Source organism: Eurosta solidaginis, chromosome 4, assembly GCF_040869045.1.
Source record: "Eurosta solidaginis isolate ZX-2024a chromosome 4, ASM4086904v1, whole genome shotgun sequence".
NCBI lineage: Eukaryota > Metazoa > Arthropoda > Insecta > Diptera > Tephritidae > Eurosta > Eurosta solidaginis.
Window position 1 is genome coordinate 113,882,892 of NC_090322.1, and position 22,743 is coordinate 113,905,634.

General features: G+C 38.0%; 1 long non-coding RNA gene and 1 pseudogene across 1 annotated transcript in view; one reads left to right on the top strand and one right to left on the bottom strand.

Annotated features, from left to right (window-relative positions):
* LOC137250161 (uncharacterized) overlaps positions 1–22,743 on the bottom strand; it is a 443,804-nt gene that overhangs the window by 286,468 nt on the left and 134,593 nt on the right. The window lies entirely within an intron of this gene.
* LOC137251547 (U6 spliceosomal RNA) lies at positions 8,727–8,820 on the top strand (annotated as a pseudogene).

Consider the following 22,743-nt stretch of genomic DNA (forward strand, 5'->3'; position numbering starts at 1 on the left):
CATTTAATATCAAAAATACAATTGATTTTAAAGAGAGTAATTCTCACATTTATATGCGACGATGAAAATTTGGTTTCTTTCCATGTGGTCTCGCTGTTTCCGAGTATCCCAACACAGTTAGCACTCGAAATAATACAAAGCAAATGGCTGCTGATAAAAAACTACACGAGGATAGCAAAACAAACATTTATGGAAATTGTAACATTCTGTATTGAAACTTTTTTACCTAGACATACTTCGTTCACATACATATCTATATGTTTTTAAAGTTTCAAAATCAAATCGGTAGAAAGGTGTTAAAATAAATGTGTTGCAAACTTTGCAGTGAAAAATATTTGGCGATTATTCGGTTTTGTATTTTTACCGATATCTACAAAACCGGGTCTCGTGTATCAAAAAAAATTTTACATAGCTAACAGCTGCATATATCTCCATATTTTGTTAAAATTTCGATACAATCGGTACAAAAGTGTTGAAATAAATGTATACTTAACACTGGAACCTCAACTTATATATATATTGCTCGATCTTTTGACTATATCTTTTTGAGGCATTATGTAAGACGAGTAACGGTGATGCACTATAGCTCCAATTTACCCCTCAATGTTCCTAACAAAAAGATATTTGCGTTATACCATGTTTAAAAAAAAATGTTTTTCTCCAAAAAACCAAAGTTTGGCGGATTTCCCATATATACATAAGTCTATATTTATCTCGATTAGTTTATGCTGTTACGGGGTACGGTTATGAGAACAAAACTAATATACTCTGTGAGCTCTGCTCAGCTGAATATATTTTATTTTTATTTTTTATCGTGCATTTGTTAAAGTCAAATATGCTAAAATTTTTGTTTGTCTTCTTTGGTTGGAATTCTACAAAGTTTTTCAGAGATTTTTTAAAACTTTTTTAAAAATCAAAAACCAATTATGACCGCCGAGAAGAGATAATGGTTTTACTTTCCTATATTTTTATCATGGGCTGAATATATCATCAATAAATAGACTCAAATACATATTTAATAGTAATATGATCATAATACATTAGTAAAACTAATATCCATGTGCAAATTTTGCTTGACTTTGAGGAAGCAAATATTTTAATGATATCATCAAAATTTATCATTTCAAATTTTTAATTTTCCATACTTAATAATGTTAGGTCACTTAGGCGACCTTGCCGCATCGTTGATCGTAAATGTGTCAAAATCAGTTTTAATTTGCTGAATGCACATATAAATTCAGAAAGCAAAAATTTAGAAACACATTTTTTCAGAAAACATTAGTCAGAACTCTTTTTTCAGAAAGACAAAATTCAGAGGTCAAAACTCAGAAGTCAAATTCCAGAAGCCAAATTTCAGAAGTCAAATTGCAGAAGTGAAATTTCAGAAGTGAAAATTCAGAAGTGAAATTCCAGAAGGAAACATTCAGAAGTCAAAATTCAGAAAGTAATCAGACGACAGAAAAACAAAATTTTTCTCAAAATTCAAAAACGTTTATGTATCAGGAAGGAATTATATATAAAGAAAAAGTAGTACAATCTAAAATTATGAATTGTGTCCAATAGTAAGCATGTAATTATTTAATTTTTTTCGCGTTTATCTTCTTCAAATGAATTTACAATTTTTGTTGTTATATCTTCCTACTGATTGCGGGTTCGAATCGAGCTCAAGGCCTAAAAATAATTATTTTATCATTATTATTGTTATGATATATTTTTTCTTAATTGAAACAACAATAATTCGATTGGATATAACGCCTTCTTTCGACGTTGCTGTGTTCCAGGCTGAAAACAAATTCAGAAGTAAATTTCAGAAGTCAAAATTCAGAAAGTAATCAGACAGCAAAAAACATAAAATTTTGCGCAAAATTTTGTATTTTTTGCTGCCTGATTACTTTCTGAATTTTGACTTCTGAAATTTTACTTCTGAAAGTTGACTTCTGAAATTTGACTTCTGAAATTTGACTTCCGAATTTCGACTTCTGAAATTTGATTTCTGAATTTTTGTTTCTGAGTTTTGACTTCTGAATTTTGGCTTTCTGAGGGGTTTCTGACTAATGTTTTCTGAAAAAATGTGTTTCTGAATTTGTGGGGGTGACCCGTTTGCAGATAGCAATTGATACTGAGATAGTCAAGTTTGGAAAAATATATTCTCCATACGAGATAATAAAAGTAAGTAAGTCTAACGGAGTTATAGGCTCAATTTCTTTTCTACTGCGAACAAATATTTTGCAGACACATATTTCCATAAAAAGTTCTGTTCCATTGAAAAGTGTATTATAAAATTCTCTCAAGTTCTGCCAATTTCTTTTTAAGTCGTTTTTATCCTTGTTTAACAAATTTCCAAAATCTAAGAGAAATCCGAATATAAAATAGAGGGCATTTAGTCGTGTAAGTCTTGTACGTATTTCTTTTTGGAGACGATCGAGAGCACTTTTCATAACACGAAAAATTTCACATTCTGCGGAAAGACCAATATCTCTAGCCAAATTTACGGCGCCTCCTTTCACGTTTTACTATATCAATATCCCATTTTTCACAATTCTTCACAGATAGTGTCTCGAATTTCGGAATGTTCAGTCCCTAATGATTTAAGATCATGATACGCTTCTCTAAAATTCATCCCCGGATTTTGTACTCTGAGCTGCACACGAGCAATCCTACTTAAGATTTCATACCAGAAATGAACTAATGTTATGAAACTTGTGATGCAAGTGTCCTCTGCTAATTGTTCTAAGTGTTCTAATACATTCTCTAGCCCATCGACGATAACGTTAACCGCTTGTATTCTGGCGCACCATCGTGTTTCAGCTTCACGTTTGACAGTTTTTGTTAAAGCATTTTTTAATAATTCCCATCGTACGTTGAACGTGAGAAAAAAAGATATATGGTTTCAATTATTCCACAACCTGTCGCAAATGTTCTGGATATATGCATGCATTTTGTAGTATAGAAAATTTCTTCCAGAAATCAGTAATAATAAAAATACAAATTATCCAGGAAGTTCTGCTTTGCGGACCATTTGCTGCCGCCTGTGAGTAGCGCCCGGGGCAAGATGCCCCCTTTCCCCCCTCACTACACCACTGAACTGCGCTAAGGACGATTAATCGAAAGATTTGATAGAACAAACGGCAGACAAGTGAAGAACTTGTTTTTGTTTCTCAATCAAGTTTGAAAGATATATTTATATGCAGTATCTATTTATGTTTCTTTTCCAATTGCTTCATTATCTATTGCAACAAATTAAATATAAAACTTACTATGTACATTAGACTGGACATATTTAGTATTGTAACGAATTCTGGGGAATCCTGGTTATTTTGCACATTCTGCTAACGTTCGTATCGCTGAACTGTCGAATAAATAACTCCAATATTCAGTTTTGCCAGATGGTCTGAGGGGGGTGTAGGTTGAGCACTAAGCTCTACGTCTGTCGGGGTCTCGTTGCTGTACTTTGATAGTCCCGCGGTATAGTTATAACTGGGACTGACATGCCCTGCTTACTACCTCAATGTAAGCAGCATTTCTAAGTATACCTTAAACACTGAGCATACAGTGCTTGTGGCATGTTTGTGCGTTCGACTACTTGTATTGTAGGGTTTTCGGTTTTTATTTTATTTATATAATATATAAATAAATTTTTTTGTTGTTGTTTTTTGTTCTTTAATTTTTTATGCCCACAATACGTATCGACTTTTCTCCCCATGTAGATACTTCCACCGGGTGGAGAGGCCTTGTCTCCAATCCGTGTGTAAACCCTGATTACATGTGAGGCTACCACGTTTACACTCCTACTCGTTGTTTCTACAGTTGGAGAGGCATTGTCTCCAATCCGTGTGTAAACCCTGATTACATGTGAGGCTACCACATTTACACTCCTACTCGTTGTTTCTACAGTTGGAAAGGCATTGTCTCCAATCTGTAGGTTTGTCATTACGTGTATGTTGACTGCTTCTGGTCACACGGTTGAAGAGGCCGCGTCTCCAATCCGTGCTTTATTCCTTCACCTGGGGCAGTATTTGAACGGTTGAGGAGGCCTTGTCTCCAATCCGTTGTCTGGTTTACTATTACATTACTTATACTCCGGTCTTTTCTTATTTTATCCTTCTAACGCCGCTAATTGTACGGAGGCCTTGCATCCAATACGTGCTCAGCTCGCTCCCCTCTACCTTTGCAGTTTGTTCTCCACCCACAAAACTCGATTGTTCAATGTTCGCTGGTGTGCCGGAGCCTTTCCAGAATGCGTAGACACTTCATTATTTCCGCTATTAGATCGCATTCCGCGGACCATATTACGTCGCTTTGTGCATCCAACAAATGTTTCAGGAGTGTAATCCTCTCCAAAAATGCTGCGTAGTTTGAATCTCGAGCTATAGAACCTAGGGCACTCGAAAAATACATGGTAAACATCTTCTACTGTATCGCCACCACAGTAATCGCATATGTTGTTAGGCTCGTGGTTGAATCGGTGCAGATATTCCTTAAAGCAACCGTAACCACTCAGAAACTGTGTTAGGTAGAAATCTACTTCGCCGTGCTTCCTCGATATCCATATATTAATATCTGGGATACATCGGTGCGTCCAGCGTCTCTTTGTTGAGGCATTCCACCTAAACTGCCAGTTCTGCACGCTTAGCTCTCGTGCTCCATCACGTGAGTTTTGGTCCTGATAAATCGTCGCTGCTTCTTTTGCTAATATGTCTATAGGACACATACCTGCGATGATTAGTGCTGCATCGTCAGAGACAGTTTTAAAGGCGCTACAGACGCGTAGCGTGCACAGGCGGTAGGTTGACTTTACCCCGTGGAAGTATGATTTATACTCCGTGGCCTGGTGCCAAACAGGAGCCCCGTAAAGTATTTGCCTTTTTACAACGCCAGCAAGAAGTTGACGCCGTCGTTGCTTTGGTCCACTTGTATTTACCATTATCCTAGATAATGCTGCTACGGTGTTTGCTACATTTTCATTGGCATGCTCTAAGTGGGTTTTGAATGACAACCTCCTGTCTATCACAACCCCCTAATATTTTATTGCAGGCAGCGTGTCGATGTCATGTTTTTTGTTTCGCCAGCTGCATTCCATTTTCCGTAAGCCACGATTGAACCATCACTATGATTGCATTAGATTTGGCGCATATTTCGCCTAGGTGCTTGGCCGTGACTACCAATGCGATATCGTCCGCGAAGGCGATAATTTTCACCCCATTAGGTACTTTGATGCGCAATACTCCGTCGTACATAATGTTCCAAAAGAGTGGACCGAGCACGGAGCCTTGAGGAACACCGCCTGTGGCGTGAAGCTTTTCTACTCCAGCAGCCGTTTCATATTTCAGCACTCTACCTTCAAAGTAGCTGCGTATGATCCTTCACAGGTAAGGGGATATGCCTATCTGGTCCAGCGTGTCTAGAAGTTTTGCCCAATTTGGTGTTGAAAGCATTTTTCACATCTAAATTAACGATAAGGCAATATTCCTTAGAGCATTCGAGCCATCGAGTACCACTTATGGCTTCTTGGGCCACTTTCTTCGCCATGTCCGCAGCTTGGATGGTAGGTCTTCCTTTCCTAAAACCCAATTGGGTATTGAAAGCATTTTTCACATCTAAATTAACGATAAGGCAATATTCCTTAGAGCCTTCGAGCCATCGAGTGCCACTTATGGCTTCTTGGGCCACTTTCTTCGCCATGTTCGCAGCTTGGATGGTAGATCTTCCTTTCCTAAAACCAAACTGGTTATGGGAAATACCTCACATCTTCGATTTCTTTTTCGAGTCGATTATATGGGACTCGCTCAAGAACTTTACCGGCGAAGTCGAGCAGGCAAATGGGCCTGTAGCTAGATGGTTCCGCCGTATTTTTACCAGGCCTTGTCGTTTCCATATTGTAGGAAATGTCCCCTCAGCCAAGCATGCATTAAATAGTTTCGCAAATGTTGGCGTGTTATAAGTGAGAGCTAGTTTGAGTGCTCTGTTTGGTACCCCATCTGGGCCAAGAGACTTGCGGTCTTGCAGTCTGTTCACCGGTTGAAAGACCTCGACGACGGTAACCTCGTCAAATGAGCATAGTGCGGCGCCTGATATGGGAGAAACTAGCTCCCTTTGCGTGGGAATTAAAGTATCTACCACGTTTCTGAGAAAAGAGGGGCATGTTGGCATCGCCTCTCTTTTGTGGTTTAATTTCTTAAAAACCAATTTATAAGCTGTGCCGCAAGGGTCAGAATCGACGTCATCGCAAAGCTTAAGAAAGCATTCGCGCTTACTATCTTTTATTGCTCTCTTAAGTGCGAGTCGCGCTCTTTTGTAGGTAGCTCTGCACTCTAGAAAGTTCGGTCTCCCTCTGGCTCGTTGATAGCGCCTCCTAGCCTGAATACACTCTCTCCTTAGAGATCATTAGGAGACTTGAGAAAGAGAAGTCGTGAAATTTTTGTACAAATGAGTTGTGATAGGCAGTTGTAGCCGTTGCGTTTCATTTACAACATACGTCAGCGACATATATTTTTGAAAAGTTAGGTTTATTAAAGGCAGCCTTTCCAAACTCAAAAAAAAAAATTAACAAATTGATGGGTTTGATGGTGAATGGAGACAAAACGAAGTACTGTCAGCGCATTTGCAGCTTCGAAACCACGCTACTGTTGGCAGCCATAATTTCGGAATAGTAAAAGACTTCGTTTATTTGGGAACCAACATTAACAAAAGCAAAAATATCAGCTCTGAATCAGCGAAAAATCACTATTTCCGATAAATGCTACTGTGGACTTGGTTGCCTAGAAAAGTAAAGTCTCTCCGCAAACGAAAATCATACTCTAAAAGTCACTTATGGTATCCGTCATGCTATATGGTGCAGAAGCATGGGCCATGACAACATCAGATAAAGCCGTTCTCGGAGTGTTCAAGAGAAAAGTTCTTCGAAAGATTTACAGACCTCTACCCGTTGGCGATTGCGAGTACCGAAGAAGATTTACGCTTTAGGCAGACATCAACACAGTTCGCTACCCAAGGCAGCCGGTTCTATGTACCGGAGCGACTCGGGATTTCTCCCGACCAAGGGCTGTAATTTCAGTGTAACCCCATTTAATTTGTTGCGTCCCTCACACAAATTTTCATCCTTCCAGAAGCTCCTTACAGCGGGACTCCGCCGTACTATCCTTCTCCGGGAAGGTATCGAACCCCATCCGGGTCTGTCTCCTTACCCCGGTCCTGAGAAATGGTTTTGCTGCGTTTGCCGGAAAATAATATTTTTAGGACGGTTATACTCTTGTCAGTGTGTCACGTGCAAGGGATGGTTGGATCGGACAGGTTGTTCTGGGCTAGATCCCACAACCCGACGTCCTCGTAACGTTTATAAATCTTTTGTGGTTCCTTGCTGTTCACGCCCAAGGGCGTCGCGTAGAGTATGCCTCAGCGCCTCCGCAATGGCAAACCCCCGACGGGCTTCATTGTACCATGTTGCCAGGCCGCAAACCCAAATACACCGGGTACCCCCATGGTTACCCAGGGACGTCCAGTCCCAGGGCCACAACAGCAATTGCGGTCTCAGGCGTAGTCACCCGTCACTTACTCCTAGAGTGACGACGTCTCCCCCGCTACACTTCAGAATTCTGCAGTTAAACTGTAATGGATTAACTGGGAAGATCACGGAGATAGTCGATGAAGCGGCACAACATCCGCATCGCTGCGATTCAAGAGACTAAACTCACAGCAAGATCTGATCTGCAGACCTGTTCTAGATATAATGTTCACAGAAAAGATAGTGAGAGCGGAAATGGAGGCGGTCTCGTGTTTATCATACACCACTCAGTGTAATATCATATATTTGATCCCGACTTCGGCCGCAGGGCTAGTGTCTTAGAACGTCACGGCTTATGTGTCCGGTCAGCCGATGTAAACCTGGAAATCATCAACATCTACATCCCTCCTACTACCTGCTGCCCCAGTGGATACCACCCTGATATCAGCGCCTTACTCACTGGCGAAAATCGTATTATCGTAGGCGATTTCAATGTCCATCACGATCTATTGCATTCAAACTTGCCGGCGGACAGCGGGGGTGAGATGTTGGCAGATCAAATAGTGTAGTGTAAGCAGCCAACAATTCAATTTAATCCAAAATATTTAAATCAGTCTAATATTCTAACCTGCTACAAAAATAGTCTAAATGTTCATCAACACATACAAATGCATTTGAGAATTAATGCTGACACAGCCATTAATAAACAGACGTGTACAACACACAACCAAACGAATTTGAATCCCAGCAATTTGCATTCCTGCAACTTGCAAGTTTAGCATTTCCCATAAATTTGCAGCTCATATATGTAGGTACATATTTTGTGCCGAGTAGTATGTAGGTATGTAAGTATGTATGTTTAAGGTAGTTATGTATGTAAGTATGTAAGCTTAAATGTAAATAGATATGTAAGAATATGTTTAGAATAATCAAATATAAATAGGCTGAATTATTTGAATAAAGAGAATTCGACATTCATAATTCAAGCAGTGAAGTCTTCTTTGTTTTAATTGCGTTAGGGACCTTTCTACATGGCGATCCTGCCTATGATGCTACTGGCTGATTTTTTAGCCTAATGTCATAGCCGGCAGGATTTTTCTGGCTGATTACAGCCTAAGCCTTGTAAAAAGAAAAAAAAAGAGAAGGTGTTAAAGTCGGGCACCAATAATAAAAATTGAGGCAATTACTTCAACGGAAAATACACGAAGATTAGCATATTGTGGCAATTACTTCAACGGAAAATACATTAAAATTGGAACGATATTAGCATAGCCCCAGAGCAAGAATGACACTGATCTCGTGAAGCGTACCACATTTTCAATGGTGATAAACAAGAGGAGCATGATAATTATAAGAATAATAAATACACTAGCTTAAGTATGAAGTCATTTCTTTAACCATTATTTAAAAAAAAAAAAAAAAAATATTCGGGCAACCTAGCGGCTGCCTATTGACAAGCAAAAATTATATTTTTGCTGTAAAAAAAATTTGTTTACTGCTTATTGAATTATGTTCCCAGAAGAGGACATACAAAATCAAAGTCAGTTTGACCAAATTTTTTATAAACTAGCTAGACAAAATTTAAATTTCCTAGAAGGTGAAAAGAAAACACCTGAGAAAATAAACCAAGGCCCTAAGCCAATAACAATTGAAGAGTATATAAAGAGGAACAAAATTCAAAAAATTGAGGAACCTAAAGTTCCAAAGCCGGTCAAATTAAAAAGAAAAAGAGGAGGAGAGCAATTTGGCATACGAAAATCAATAGCCAAGATCTATCAAAAAATAAACTTAAGCACTAATCAGGCAGAGAAAATTCAACTAAAAAAATAAATTGAGGAATTAAGAAACAATAGTTACAAACATAAAAAATCGAATCCAACAAATAAATATTAGGGTGTTGAAAAAAAAAGTATAATTTTGTAAAACTATTAATTTTAAATTATGGAAAGACCAAGAAAGATTAAAACTTACGTAAAAGGCCCACTTGAGGACCTTACAAATGTAGATGAGGAAAAAACTCTGATTTGGTTGAAAAGTCATTGGAAACTTATTGAGATGCCTGGGGAACCAACAATATGGAATGTTAGGAACCCACTCGCAACAGCAGCTGAAAAGATATATAGATGGGAAGTAAAATTTATGGGAAGAACAGATTAAAATATTGGAAAAATTAAAAAAAAAAAGAAAAAAACCACAAAAAAAAATTTTTTTTGTCTTCATATTATTTTTTTACGATGGGAGGCCAAGAATCGAAAATAGAAAAACCAACGGCAAACGTTGTAAACTCAGTCCAAGTAGTAGACCATACTGAAGCACTAGATACTATCAAAATCATGCTTCTAATAAATTGCGTAGTCAGTTGCATAAGTTTGTTTCTGAAACTCTACTCAACCCATAATAAATTCCTAAAAAAACGATATGCTAGCCGCGCAGACGGTTTAGATAAGGCTTAACAAAATTTTAACTGCCATCCCCAATGGGCAAATGGGAAGATATCGTTAAACTACTCATAGAAGAAAAAACGATAGGAGAAAAATCTTACAAATGTATTAATAAAAATACAAAAATTAAGGCAGAAACAGTAGTAAAGCATCTTAAAATAATAGTTGAATCGTTTAACAAAATAGGAAAAATAATTCAACAGTTAAATGGTAAACTCGACAGCAATCGAAAAGACCAAGCATATCAAATTTTTTCCAGCATTAGAGACAAATTGGTGTCCTCACTGGCAAGATATGATATTGACTTCATAGTACCAACGAGTTTTAAGAAAGAAAGAGAAATAGACTATAACACATTCCTTCTGGAGTCAGCATCTCATTTAGAAGAAGAATCAAAAGTAGAACAAAAAGAAGAAGAAAAACAGGAACAAAAAGAAAGTTTAATAGAGACGCCAAACTATCCAACAAGAAAAGACAAAATGGCTCAAACCACAGTAGAATTCTTAAAAACGTCTTCGTCAATCCTGCCTGAGTTTGATGGTAAACATGAGAACTTACATAGCTTCTTAGATACACTCGATATCCTAGAACAAGGGGGGAGATAAAGAAACGCTCATTACCACTTACAAAGCAATTGGCCAGCCGATTGCATACTACGCATCGCCGATATGGTCGCCAAGCCTAAAGACTACTCACTGGAAGAAGCTACAGGCCTGCCAAAATACTGCCCTCAGAACCGCCACGGGTTGTCTTCGTATGTCCCCAGAACGCCACCTACATAATGAGGCGAGAATACTCCCCATCAGGGAGAGAAATGAGATGCTAACCAAACAGTTCCTGTCGAATACCCAGAAACCTGGACTTCCTAACAGACATCTGATTGATGAACCAACACCGCCTAGCGGCTTAAGGAGTAATTTCCGTAAGCATTATGAGGAAATACAGCACCTGAGAACCAGCCGTATGAAGCCAAAAAATAGAAGCAGGTCCTCAGTGAATTCCACAAACAGGCGTTGGGCCTCTATGCCAGGAATTGACGGGTGAATGCTGTAGATCCATATATAATCGCTCAAATTTCAATCAGTTTCTTCAACCCTTCTGTAATTTCATACTTGTACTCAAAGAACAATATCCAAAGCTTGCAGAACAGGAAGCACACTCCCTAAGGAAACGCGATTCACTCTAGCTCAACTTCGATCTGGATACTGTAACAGGTTAAACTCTTACCTATCCAGAATCAACCCCGACATACAAAACATATGTCCTGCTTGTAACGTGTCCCCACATGACACCAACCATCTCTTGAACTGTATTTTGGAACCAACGCCTCATTATGGTCCACCCCTGTTGAAACCGCAAGATTCCTTGTACTCCCGTTGGAGGATATTGATGACAATTTGTGATCGGTCGCTCGAATTGGATGGGGCGAAGCACTGCTACAACAACAACAATAACATCAACACAGTCATACGACAAGAAAATATTTTTTATCGGAACCCGCCTATGAAAGCATAGGAAGAGGGCGACCCACTCCGCTGGAAAGATCAGGTGGAAAACGATTTGGACTTCCTTCATCTTACCAATTGGCGCCAATTAAGTAGAACTGTCGTACAGTTCTTTTGGATTCAGTTTTTAAGACCAAGTTTTGTCAAAAGGGAGTGTTTATTAAGTGTATTTTGGCCGATTTCATTAAAAATATTCATATTGTAACGATTTTAGGAAAAACGCTTATTTTACACCTTCTGCAAACGTTCGAATGGCTAAATTGTCGAATAAATAACTCCAATATTCAGTAATGCAAAATGGTCTTTATTAGTTCACTTTAGGAGCAGTACAATTATACTTCACTTCGCATCTGACAGCGTGTTTAAATCAAACTGATTACTGACTACTCGACTTGTGCTGCTTTTATACTCTCTGTTGCCTTGTCCGCATATTTCTCCAAATGTCTAGATTTCCTTTTAGAATCGCCTGCTTGGTTACCAGCTATATGCGTGTATGTAGAGTCAATACAGAAGCAATTTTTACTTTTTTATTTAAGGAATTTTCTTTGGGACTCTGGGTATAATCTTCCACCTTATACTAGTCGGTTAGAGCTTATCAATCTTCCAACTCTCGCAAGTCGTAGAGAAATGCTAGGGGTGTTATTCATGGCTAAACTACTGAATGGACTGATTTCTAGCCCCTTTCTTTTGAACGAAGTAAACTACAATGTCCCATCACGAGCGTTAAGACATTACAGACTTCTTCTTTTGAGGCAGTGCAGAACTAATTTCGAATTAAATGAATGTTTGTGTCATGATTTTAACTCTCATTCGAACTCGTTTGATATAACAGATTCACTTTTTACTATAAAGAAAACTGTCCTATCCTATCTTAACTCGTAACAAAATAATAAAATTAAAAAAAATAAAATCTTTATATAAAATGTTCACTTATTTAACAATGTAGTATATGTATTATTTCCAACTGTTATGTATAATACTCAGCTGGTGATATTTATTCTGTAGCTGAGCAGTTTTAGATTTCAACGCTTAACAAACCTCCGCCTATCAACAACTCGGCAAAAACCGAATCCGTGCGTCATGCGGATGCGCCCCTCATGTCGGTTGGGTGGGCTTTGGAGGAGGGTATTTATCCGTTGGGTTTATTATTATTATTATTTTTTTTTGTAGTTTATAGCCTCTCGCATAGCGTGTGTATATGTCAGAACTACTTCGGCTGATGATTACATGGCTTTGTGAGTATCTCTCCGTTGCCTTGTGTGTAGATCAGGGCTATTCATTTCATAGCTCAATTGTGCCCTCTCAATTCACACGCATATGATTCGCTCTGTCGTCGTTAATTGAGTTAGTCGTCGCTTGGCACTTGGCGTCATTGATGAATGGATTTGCAACTCTTTGTTTCGAGAGAGCGCTGTCAAAATGCACATTTTTTATAACATTTATCAATGATGCCACTCCAAACAAAAATGAATAGATTTGAAAATGGGGATTTTTGACATACATTTCGGCGATTATAGTTTCAATCATTTAATAAAATGATAGTCGTAAAATATTTATTTCCTTAGAGTTATTTTACAATAATACGACTAGTTAGAGTTAAATATAAACAAATCTAAGTAAAACTAACATTTCGATTAAATTAATTAGTCAAATATTGTAACGCATTTAACTCGCAGTGAAAACCATATATTCTTTCGAAATTTCAGTAAATCGGACCTATGATATAATAGTTAACATTATTTAATGGATAGAGCTTATCCTACATGTCTGGCGTTCCAGGTTCTGTGATGAAATGGACTGGTTGCATCGGGAGTTCATATTTACAAAACTTGTTTTTAGTGATAACTTTTGAATGGGAAATAATATTTACCCTCCGCCTTCGAACTAATAATACTTACACTAAAACAAGTATTTTTATCCTTTTTCCCATAATTTTTCAACGCTATTCTACAGTTGTAGGTCAAACTCAAGTTTACCAAAATGTTTGGCACGTTTTTCGTTTTGGCTGGCACATTTTTGTTCTGGCACCCGCTTCAGCTGGCGCGAGGGATTTATCTGTGATTGTTGCCAGCAACAACTAGAAGATAAATCCCTCGTGAGGGCGAAAATATGAGAGCGTAAACAAAAGATTCGTATCAGTCTAATCTATGCTTGGCATAGCAACATCAGTGGTATGTATCGGCAGATCGGTATCAAAATATGTATGAAAAATTATGCGCGATACATATGCTTTTTGTTAGCTCGTTGCTTGCTAGTAAGCATAGATGAATGGATTTGCAACTCTTTGTTTCGAGAGAGCGCTGTCAAAATGCACATTTTTTATAACATTTATCAATGATGCCACTCCAAACAAAAATGAGTAGATCTGAAAATGGGGATTTTTGACTTACATTTCGGCGATTATAGTTTCAATCATTTAATAAAATGATAGTCGTAAAATATTTATTTCCTTAAAGTTATTTTACAATAATACGACTATTTAGAGTTAAATATAAACAAATGTAAGTAAAATTTACATTTCGATTAAATTAATTAGTAAAATATTGTAACGCATTTAACTCGCAGTGAAAACCATATATTCTTTTGAAATTTCAGTAAATCGGACCTATGATATAATAGTAAACATTATTTAATGGATAGGGCTTATCCTACATGTCTGGCGTTCCAGGTTCTGTGATCAAAATGGACTGGTTGCACCGGAGTTCATATTTACAAAACCTATTTTTAGTGATAGCTTTTGAATGGGAAATAATTTTTATCCTCCGCCTTCGAACTAATAATACTTACACTAAAACAAGCATTTTTATCCTTTTCCCATAATTTTTGAACGCTATTCTACAGTTGTAGGTCAAACTAAAGTTTACCAAAATTGTTGGCACGTTTTTCGTTTTGGCTGGCACATTTTTTTTTCTGGCACCCGCTTCAGCTGGCGCGAGGGATTTATCTGTGATTGTTGCCAGCAACAACTAGAAGATAAATCCCTCGTGAGAGCGAAAATATGAGAGCGTAAGCAAAAGATTCGTATCAATCTAATCTATGCTAGTAAGCGACTAAATGAAAAATCAATTCACCCGCACGATCATCGCGACGATTGCGCTCTCACTAATACAGGTGCACTTTCAGTTTTGAATAGCTCTGGTGTAGATGATGATTGATTTGTTGACATACGAGTGGCTGCTTAGTATCGGCTTAGTGATGGTAATATTCAACACAATAGGGGGACTCATTAAAGCATATAAATTTATAAAGTGTAAAATTATATCCATTTACACACGCTGTTATATGAACGCACCTAGTAATATTCTTGATAAGCTTAATTTTCGATCAGCTGTATTATTGCCAAAAAAATGTTTAATTGTTATACAAATTAAAAAATGGCAAGATTAAGTGAAAAATCAAAACTAAAACATCTTTGCTAAGAAATTCTTGTAAATGACTTGCTGATGTCGGAGGTTTCTTATGAAAAGGACGGCAATTATGTTTGCAAGCCTGCATTCCTTTGAGCTTACCGCATTTACACCATGAAATGTGCACATAAATTTATAGAAATTGTGTAAATGATTTTTCATACAAAATTTGAGAGTTCGTTTACGCACTAGACAAATTTATACGTTTACACACTTTATAAGGCATTTATAAGGTTAAATGAGTCCCCCTAATATTTATAAAAAATAAGGATATAGACTTTCTTCACAACAGTTCCATTGTTCTTCCAGTAATAGCTATCGAAACGCAAAATAATGAATGGCCGAAAAAGGAGGGGTGAAACACAAAATTTTAGTTTCTTACATTATTTGTTATAATGGTATTTTGAAAGTAAAGATATTTTTCGCAGAGATAATGCCTTTTACATTGGTATAAGATCCTTTATTTAAAAAAAATAAAATAAAATATAAAATAGGCGTGGGCGGTCCTTAACCAAGGTGTGCGAAATATGTTTTCCGTATTCATTTTCTTGTTATCAATACACTATAAGTAAAACAGCAAATTTATAACTTTTTATAAGATTTTATCGGGCGAAAATTAAAAAAACTGTTTTGGCATTTTCAAGGGGAATGTGAGAGAAAAGTTCTTCGATAGATTTATGGACCTCTACGCTTTGGCGATGGTGAGTACCGAAGAAGATTTAACGATGAGCTGTACGAGCTATACGCAGACATCAACATAGTCCAGCGAACTAAAACGCAGCAGCTGTCCTGGCTAGGCCATGTTATGCGAATGAAAGATGACGCTCCGGCCAAGAAAGTGTTTCTATCGGAACCCGCCTCTGGAAGTAGAGGTAGAGGGCGGCCCCCACTCCGTTGGAAGGACCAGGTGGAAAACGATTTAAACCCCCTTGGTGTGACCAATTGGCGCCGGTTGGCAGAGAGAAGGAGCGACTGGCGCGCCTTGTTGGGCGAACATAACCGTTTAAACGGTTAAGCTCCAAGTAAGTAAGTAAGTCCACTCATCCTTAGAGCTATACAAAGAAATAAGCATCATGAAAAGTTCTGCGAAAATATTGGTAATTCGAAAATCAATTTTTCGTTTGTAATAATTAAAATTCTTATATGAAAATGAATAAAAAACAGTTAAAGAGGGAAAGTGCGCAAATTTTTGACATGCTATATAACAATAAAACCATTGTGTACAAAACAAGTGTTATATCCCATCCGTCAACTGCCTGACAGGATGTTCAGTATGGCTACTTTTTACCGTTTTGACAGTAATTTGAGAGAATGTTCAAAACGGCGACGCACACGGTCGGCTATCTTCAGCGGGTGATAGAAAGAGATACAGGATGTGATCACTATAGTGATTTTAATTGCACTTCCATTTAAAATTCACATTAGAAACCAATTCGAAATCGACGCTAGAATTCTAACAGCTTTCACGATATCGAGCACAAAGTCTCCTTTTTGTCCAGAATGCTATAATTCTCGATAACTCTACAAGTCGTGTTCTAACTTACTACCTTAGAGAAATACATTCGTTTTCCAACGTAACCTAAATGTTTGTTGGAACATAAAATGAAAAGAAAAATGTAAATAAAAAAATCGCAGGAATTTTTCCCCAATGCGCTTTTCACATTTTAAACGTCAGTTAGATCAGCCAGAGTACTTTTTGTGTGGTCTTACAACCGCACCGCAATTCCCAGTACCTCTTTGCGTGGGCGACGTTAAACAATCCCAAAGTGTACTAAAGTCAATTGACACTAATTCCACTTCGCGTCTCTTTCAATACAGAAATAATTTCAATTTACTTTAATTGATATGTAGTTTTTCAGCTTTACTGATCTATTAGGGTCATGTGCAAATAAAATGCGATTTATTCCATCATTTAGCCCAACGTTTCGATAATTACCCTTATCTTCTTCAGGGGCGGTATTGGTATTTAAAAACCATTTTATTATTACTTTACTAAAACATTAAATGCTACCATCATAATATGGTAAACTTGTCAGACTTTAATTGCAATTTTTAAGTAATAATCAATCAAGTAGTAACTTTCTTCATTTCCCTTATATGTTTGTAAAAATATACTAAAGTTGCCCTGGTGGTGAAATTCTTTCATCGTTATAGTGCAATCAGAACTACAATTCTCTACACTCTGTATAGGCTGGTTATGGTATCGCCTGCAAATATTACTGAAAGGAGATCGCGTGCCAAACTTGTCATACTATTGCCGTGATTTGGTTGCAACACTTCGCCAATGCTACCGTCACTTAACCTTAAGTGTAGTTTTTATGTCATGTTTTGAGCTTGTCTAATGCCGTTTTGTTTTCGGGAAATATTGCTGCCCGATTTCTACATAACACCAGGTTATATTGTTGATGGGTCATACCATTTTAACTCAGGAAGAAAAATACTACAAGAAAGACTTAGGCCCACTTGCAGAACGGCAGGTTATTTTTATTTTTAATTAAAAAATGTTGTCGAAAATGTATGAGTTTAACCCCTCATGTCAAGTTAACTCAAAGTTAAGAAGTTAACTTTCCGTTCTGCAAGTACGCCTTAGTGTGATATTCTTGGATGTGTAAGCCTAGATTAACATACATTTCAACAGTATATAAGAACTACTTAAACAAAGAGTAAGATTGTATTTGAACTACAACTACGCTTTTTGTCGCATATTTTACTAGTATATTTTCTCTAACTTACATTACTTTTTGCAGTTCAAGTCTTTAATTAGAGAAAAACAAGAAAGGACGGAACAAGTGGAGGGCCCCGGGCCAAAAGGCCGCGAGCTCAAGAATATTTTTTTATATTTTACCTGAGTACTTTATTTTATTTGAAAAGTATATTTTTATACATAAATTCTGATTAATATCAAAACAGAGACAACTAAAGACAATTTCAAGTTAATCAAATGCCTTAAAACGTTTGAAAATATATCTAGAAGAATTGGAAATGTATCGACATTAATTTGAAAATTTAAAAGGGAAGCAAATAGTTTAGAAGAAAAATGGTCCATCGCCCCTGAATTTTCTAAAACTTGTCAGAGGAAGGTAAAACGCTATTTTGAAGACCTTTGCGAAGATGAGCGTCTCTAAGATCTGGAAAGGTTGTTTAAAGTGAACATATTTTTCGAGTAATGATTATAGTCCGACTGAGCCTGATTTTCATTCCAATGAATGAAATTGTTTAAAGTTTCAGTGTTTTGCAGCCTTCCACTTTGGAAGGTTTAAATGACACAGATCTATTAAAAAAGCTCTAGAATGTGTTAAGATATATAACAAACAAATTTTAAACAAATTTTTAAGTTAAACGGTTTTATTGAAAACAATACATACATGAAGTAATAATAATACTAAAAGATAAAAAATAATTAGGTAGGTCCTAGGTACTAGTCATCACATTCCTCATCAATCTAGGGTGTTGATCAGAAAAATAAATAAGAGCGTTGGGCGCGTGACCTGGCCAGGCCACTCTGACATAATCGGTTTAAGGGATCTTTCATCAGCAGCGTCTGCCAACGACGAGGTGCGGCTGTAAGCGGGCGTCTGTCTTGGACCAAGCGGCTCGCTATATAAACGTGTAAGTAATATTTTCACCCCCTCTGAGCGGGTTGTGCGCTGGGCTTGGGACCGGTCATGCCAAACCATACTCCAACGAAAAGCAACAACAAGCCTCGGATGAAAAGACAACTCTTTATTGACGACCATGGCATAACATCAGATGAAACCGCTCTGGGAGTGTTCGAGAGAACAGTTCTTCGAAAGATTTACTCTACGCATTGGCTATGGCGAGTACCGAAGAAGATTTAACGATGAGCTGTACGAGCTATATGCAGACATCAACATAGTACAGCGAATTAAAACGCAGCGGCTGCGCTGGCTAGGCCATGTTATGCGAATGAAAGAAGACGCTCCGGCCAAGAAAGTGTTTCTATCGGAACCCGCTATGGAAGTAGGGGTAGAGGGCGGCCCCCACTAACGGAGTGGAACGGGACGAGGTAAAAACGATTTAAACTCCCTTGGTGTGACCAATTGGCGTCGGTTGGTAGAGAGATTGAGCGACTGGCGCGCCTTGTTGGAGGGCAATAACCGTTTAAACGGTTAAGCGCTATTTAAGTAAGTAAGTATTGTTTTCAATAAAACCGTTTAACTTAAAATGTTTTTATTTATTTTATTTTTACTAAAGTGGTTTCTATTTCTCTATGTCATATATGTTTTCCAAATATGAGCCAAATCGGACTCCAAATACGATTTTTTTGTTAGAATGGGAGAAAAATGGAAAGATCAATTTCACTAAAACTAATAAGTGTGATAATTGGTTCGAAACAAATTTAAGGTTTGCTAGGCTACAAACCTGGATAGGTGATATTAATTTGGTAGGCATGGGGACAAACAGATACAAAAAAAATTGGTTTTCATTGGGCTTTGCAATCAGCGTCGGCTATTGCTAGGAAGGATTGATTTGGTTGGGATGAGCAAAGTCGTTGTTGTTGTCTTTGTAGCAGTGCTTCGCCCCATTCAATAGGCGCTACCGATCATAAATTGTCATTAATATCCTCTAAGGGGATTCCAAGGAAACCTGCAGGTTCAACGGGGGGGGGGGGGGGGGGACCTTAGTGAGAGGGGTGTTAGAGGCGTTGGTTCCACATTGCATTAGAAGAGATGGTTGGTGTATGTATGTCGGGGTTGATTCTGGATAGGTAAGATTTTAACCTGTAACAGTACCCAGATCTAAGGTGAGCTAAAGTGACACGCGTCTCCCTGGGGAGAGTGCGTTCCTCTTCTGCGAGTTCTGGGTATTTTTCTTTAAGAACTGGGTTCACCGGGCAATTCCTGGCATAGAGCTCCGACGCCTGGTTGTGGATACCACTGATGACCTGTTTGTGTTCTTTTGCTTCATACTGCTGTGTTCTCAGGTGCCGTATTTCCTCATAATGCTTACAGATATGACCTCTTAATCCATTGGGAGGTTTAGTCCCTTCAATCGGATATCTGTTGGGATGCCCAGGTTTATGGGTATTCAATAGAAACTGTTTGCTCAGCATTTAATTTCTCTCCCTAATGGGGAGTACTCTCGCCTCATTCTATAGAAGGCAGCCGCGGTTCTGACAGCGGTGTTTTGGCAGGCCTGTATTTTCTTCCAGTGAGAAACTTTGGGCTTGGCGACCATATCGGGAACGCGTAGCATGCAATCGGCCGGACAATTACTTTGTAAGTGGTAATGAGCGTTTCTTTGTCTTTACCCCAAGTCCTGCGGCAAGCGATTTGAGTATTTTGTTACGGCTTTGGATTTCAGGTACAATTGCGGGTGTATTCCCGCCAAAATGTAGATCCTGATCGACCGTCACACCCAATATTTTTGGCTGTAAAACAGTCGGTAGCGTAATGCCATCGGATGTCCAATATGGTCGACATTTGCCGTGTACGTGTTGTAAACAAGGTCGCTGATGATTTGGTTGAAACAATGCCAGGTCTCGCTATGCGAAAAAACTGGATCAAGGAGATAGCTGTTTATTTTATTACAAAGCTCATCTATGGTGGGCCTGGAGCTGTGGCCATTATAGTGCAGTCATCGGCGTAGGATACAATGGTGACTCCTTCTGGTGGCGAAACTAGCTTCGAAATGAGAAGATTAACAAAAGCGGGGATAGGACACTACCCTGTGGTACCCCTTGTTTAATTCTTCTGGGTGGTTTAGATGTTATGTTTCTGAAGTGCGCCGATGCCTACCGACCAAACAGATAAGTTGCAGTCCAACTTTGGATACTTGGAGGAAGGGAGGACCCTTCCGTGGTTGGCTGTATCAAAAGCTTTTGATAGGTCTAGCTCAACGAGTAATGTTCTGTGGTAGGGTTTTTGATTTAACTTGAGTAAATTTTGAGGTATCTTGATGAAATTTGGTATGTAGGTCCCTGTGCCCTCATCTCAGATCGCTATTTAAAATGAACGATATCGGACTATAACCACGCCCACTTTTTCGATATAGAAAATTTCGAAAACCGAAAAAGTGCGATAATTCATTACAAAAGACAGATAAATCGACGAAACTTGGTAGATGAGTTGAGCTTATGACGAAGAATAGAAAATTAGTAAAATTTTGGACAACGGGCGTGGCACCGTCCACTTTTAAAAGAAGGTAATTTAAAATTTTGCAAGCTGTAATTTGGCAGTCGTTGAAGATATCATAAGTAAGTAAGTTACTCCTATTACTATATGTACGCTTAATAAAAATTAGCAAAATCGGAGAAGGACCACGCCCACTTAAAAAAAAAAATTTTTTTAAGTAAAATTTTAACAAAAAATTTAATATCTTTACAGTATATAAGGAAATTATGTCAACATTCAACTCCAGTAATGATTTGGTGCAACAAAATACAAAAATAAAAGAAAATTTCAAAATGGGCGTGGCTCCGCCCTTTTTCATTTAATTTGTCTAGGATACTTTTAACGCCATAAGTCGAACAAAAATTAACCAATCCTTTTGAAATTTGGTATGGGCATAGATTTTATGACGCTAACTGATTTCTGTGAAAATGGGCGGAATCGGTTGATGCCACGCCCAGTTTTTATACACAGTCGTCCGTCTGTCCTTCCGCATGGCCGTTAACACGATAACTTGAGCAAAAATCGACATATCTTTAATGAACTTAGTTCACGTGCTTACTTGAACTCACTTTATCTTGGTATGAAAAATGAACGAAATCCGTCTATGACCACGCCCACTTTTTCGATATCGAAAATTACGAAAAATGAAAAAAATGCCATAATTCTATACCAAATACGAAAAAAGGGATGAAACATGGTAAGGTAATTGGATTGTTTTATTGACGCGAAATATAACTTTAGAAAAAACTTTATAAAATGGTTGTGACACCTACCATACTATGTAGAAGAAAATGAAAAAGTTCTGCAGGGCGAAATAAAAAACCCTTAAAATCTTGGCAGGTATTACATATATAAATAAATTAGCGGTATCCAACAGATAATGTTCTGGGTCACCCTGGTCCACATTTTGGTCGATATCTGGAAAACGCCTTCACATATACAACTACCACCACTCCCTTTTAAAACTCCCGTTAATGCCTTTAATTTGATACCCATATCGTACAAACTCATTCTATAGTCACCCCTGGTCCACGTTTATGGTGATATCTCGAAAAGGCGTCCACATATAGAACTAAGGCCCACTCCTTTTTAAAATACTCATTAACACCTTTCATTTGATACTCATATCGTACAAACATATACTAAAGTCACCCCTGGTCCACCTTTATGGCGATATCTCGAAAAGGCGAACACCTATAGAACTAAGCCCCACGCCCTTTTAAAATACTCATTAACACCTTTCATTTGATACCCATATCGTACAAACATATACTAAAGTCACCCCTGGTCCACCTTTATGGCGATATCTCGAAAAGGCGAACACCTATAGAACGAAGGCCCACTCCCTTTTAAAAATACTCATTAACACCTTTCATTTGATACCCATATCGCACAAACAGAGTCTAGAGTCACCCGTGGTCCACCTTTATTGCGATACCTCGGAAAGGCGTCCACCTATAGAACTAAGGCCCACTCCCTTTTAAAAAACTCATTAACTCCTTTCGTTTGATACCCATATTGCACAAACGAATTCTAGAGTCACCCCTGGCCCACCTTTATGGCGATATCTCGAAACGGCGTCCACCTATGGAACTAAGGATTACTCCCTTTTAAAAAACTCATTAACACCTTTCTTTTGATACCCATATTGTATAAACAAATTCTAGGGTCACCCCTGGTCCACCTTTATGGCGATATCTCGAAACGGCGTCCACCTATGGAACTAAGGATTACTCTCTTTTAAAATACTCATTA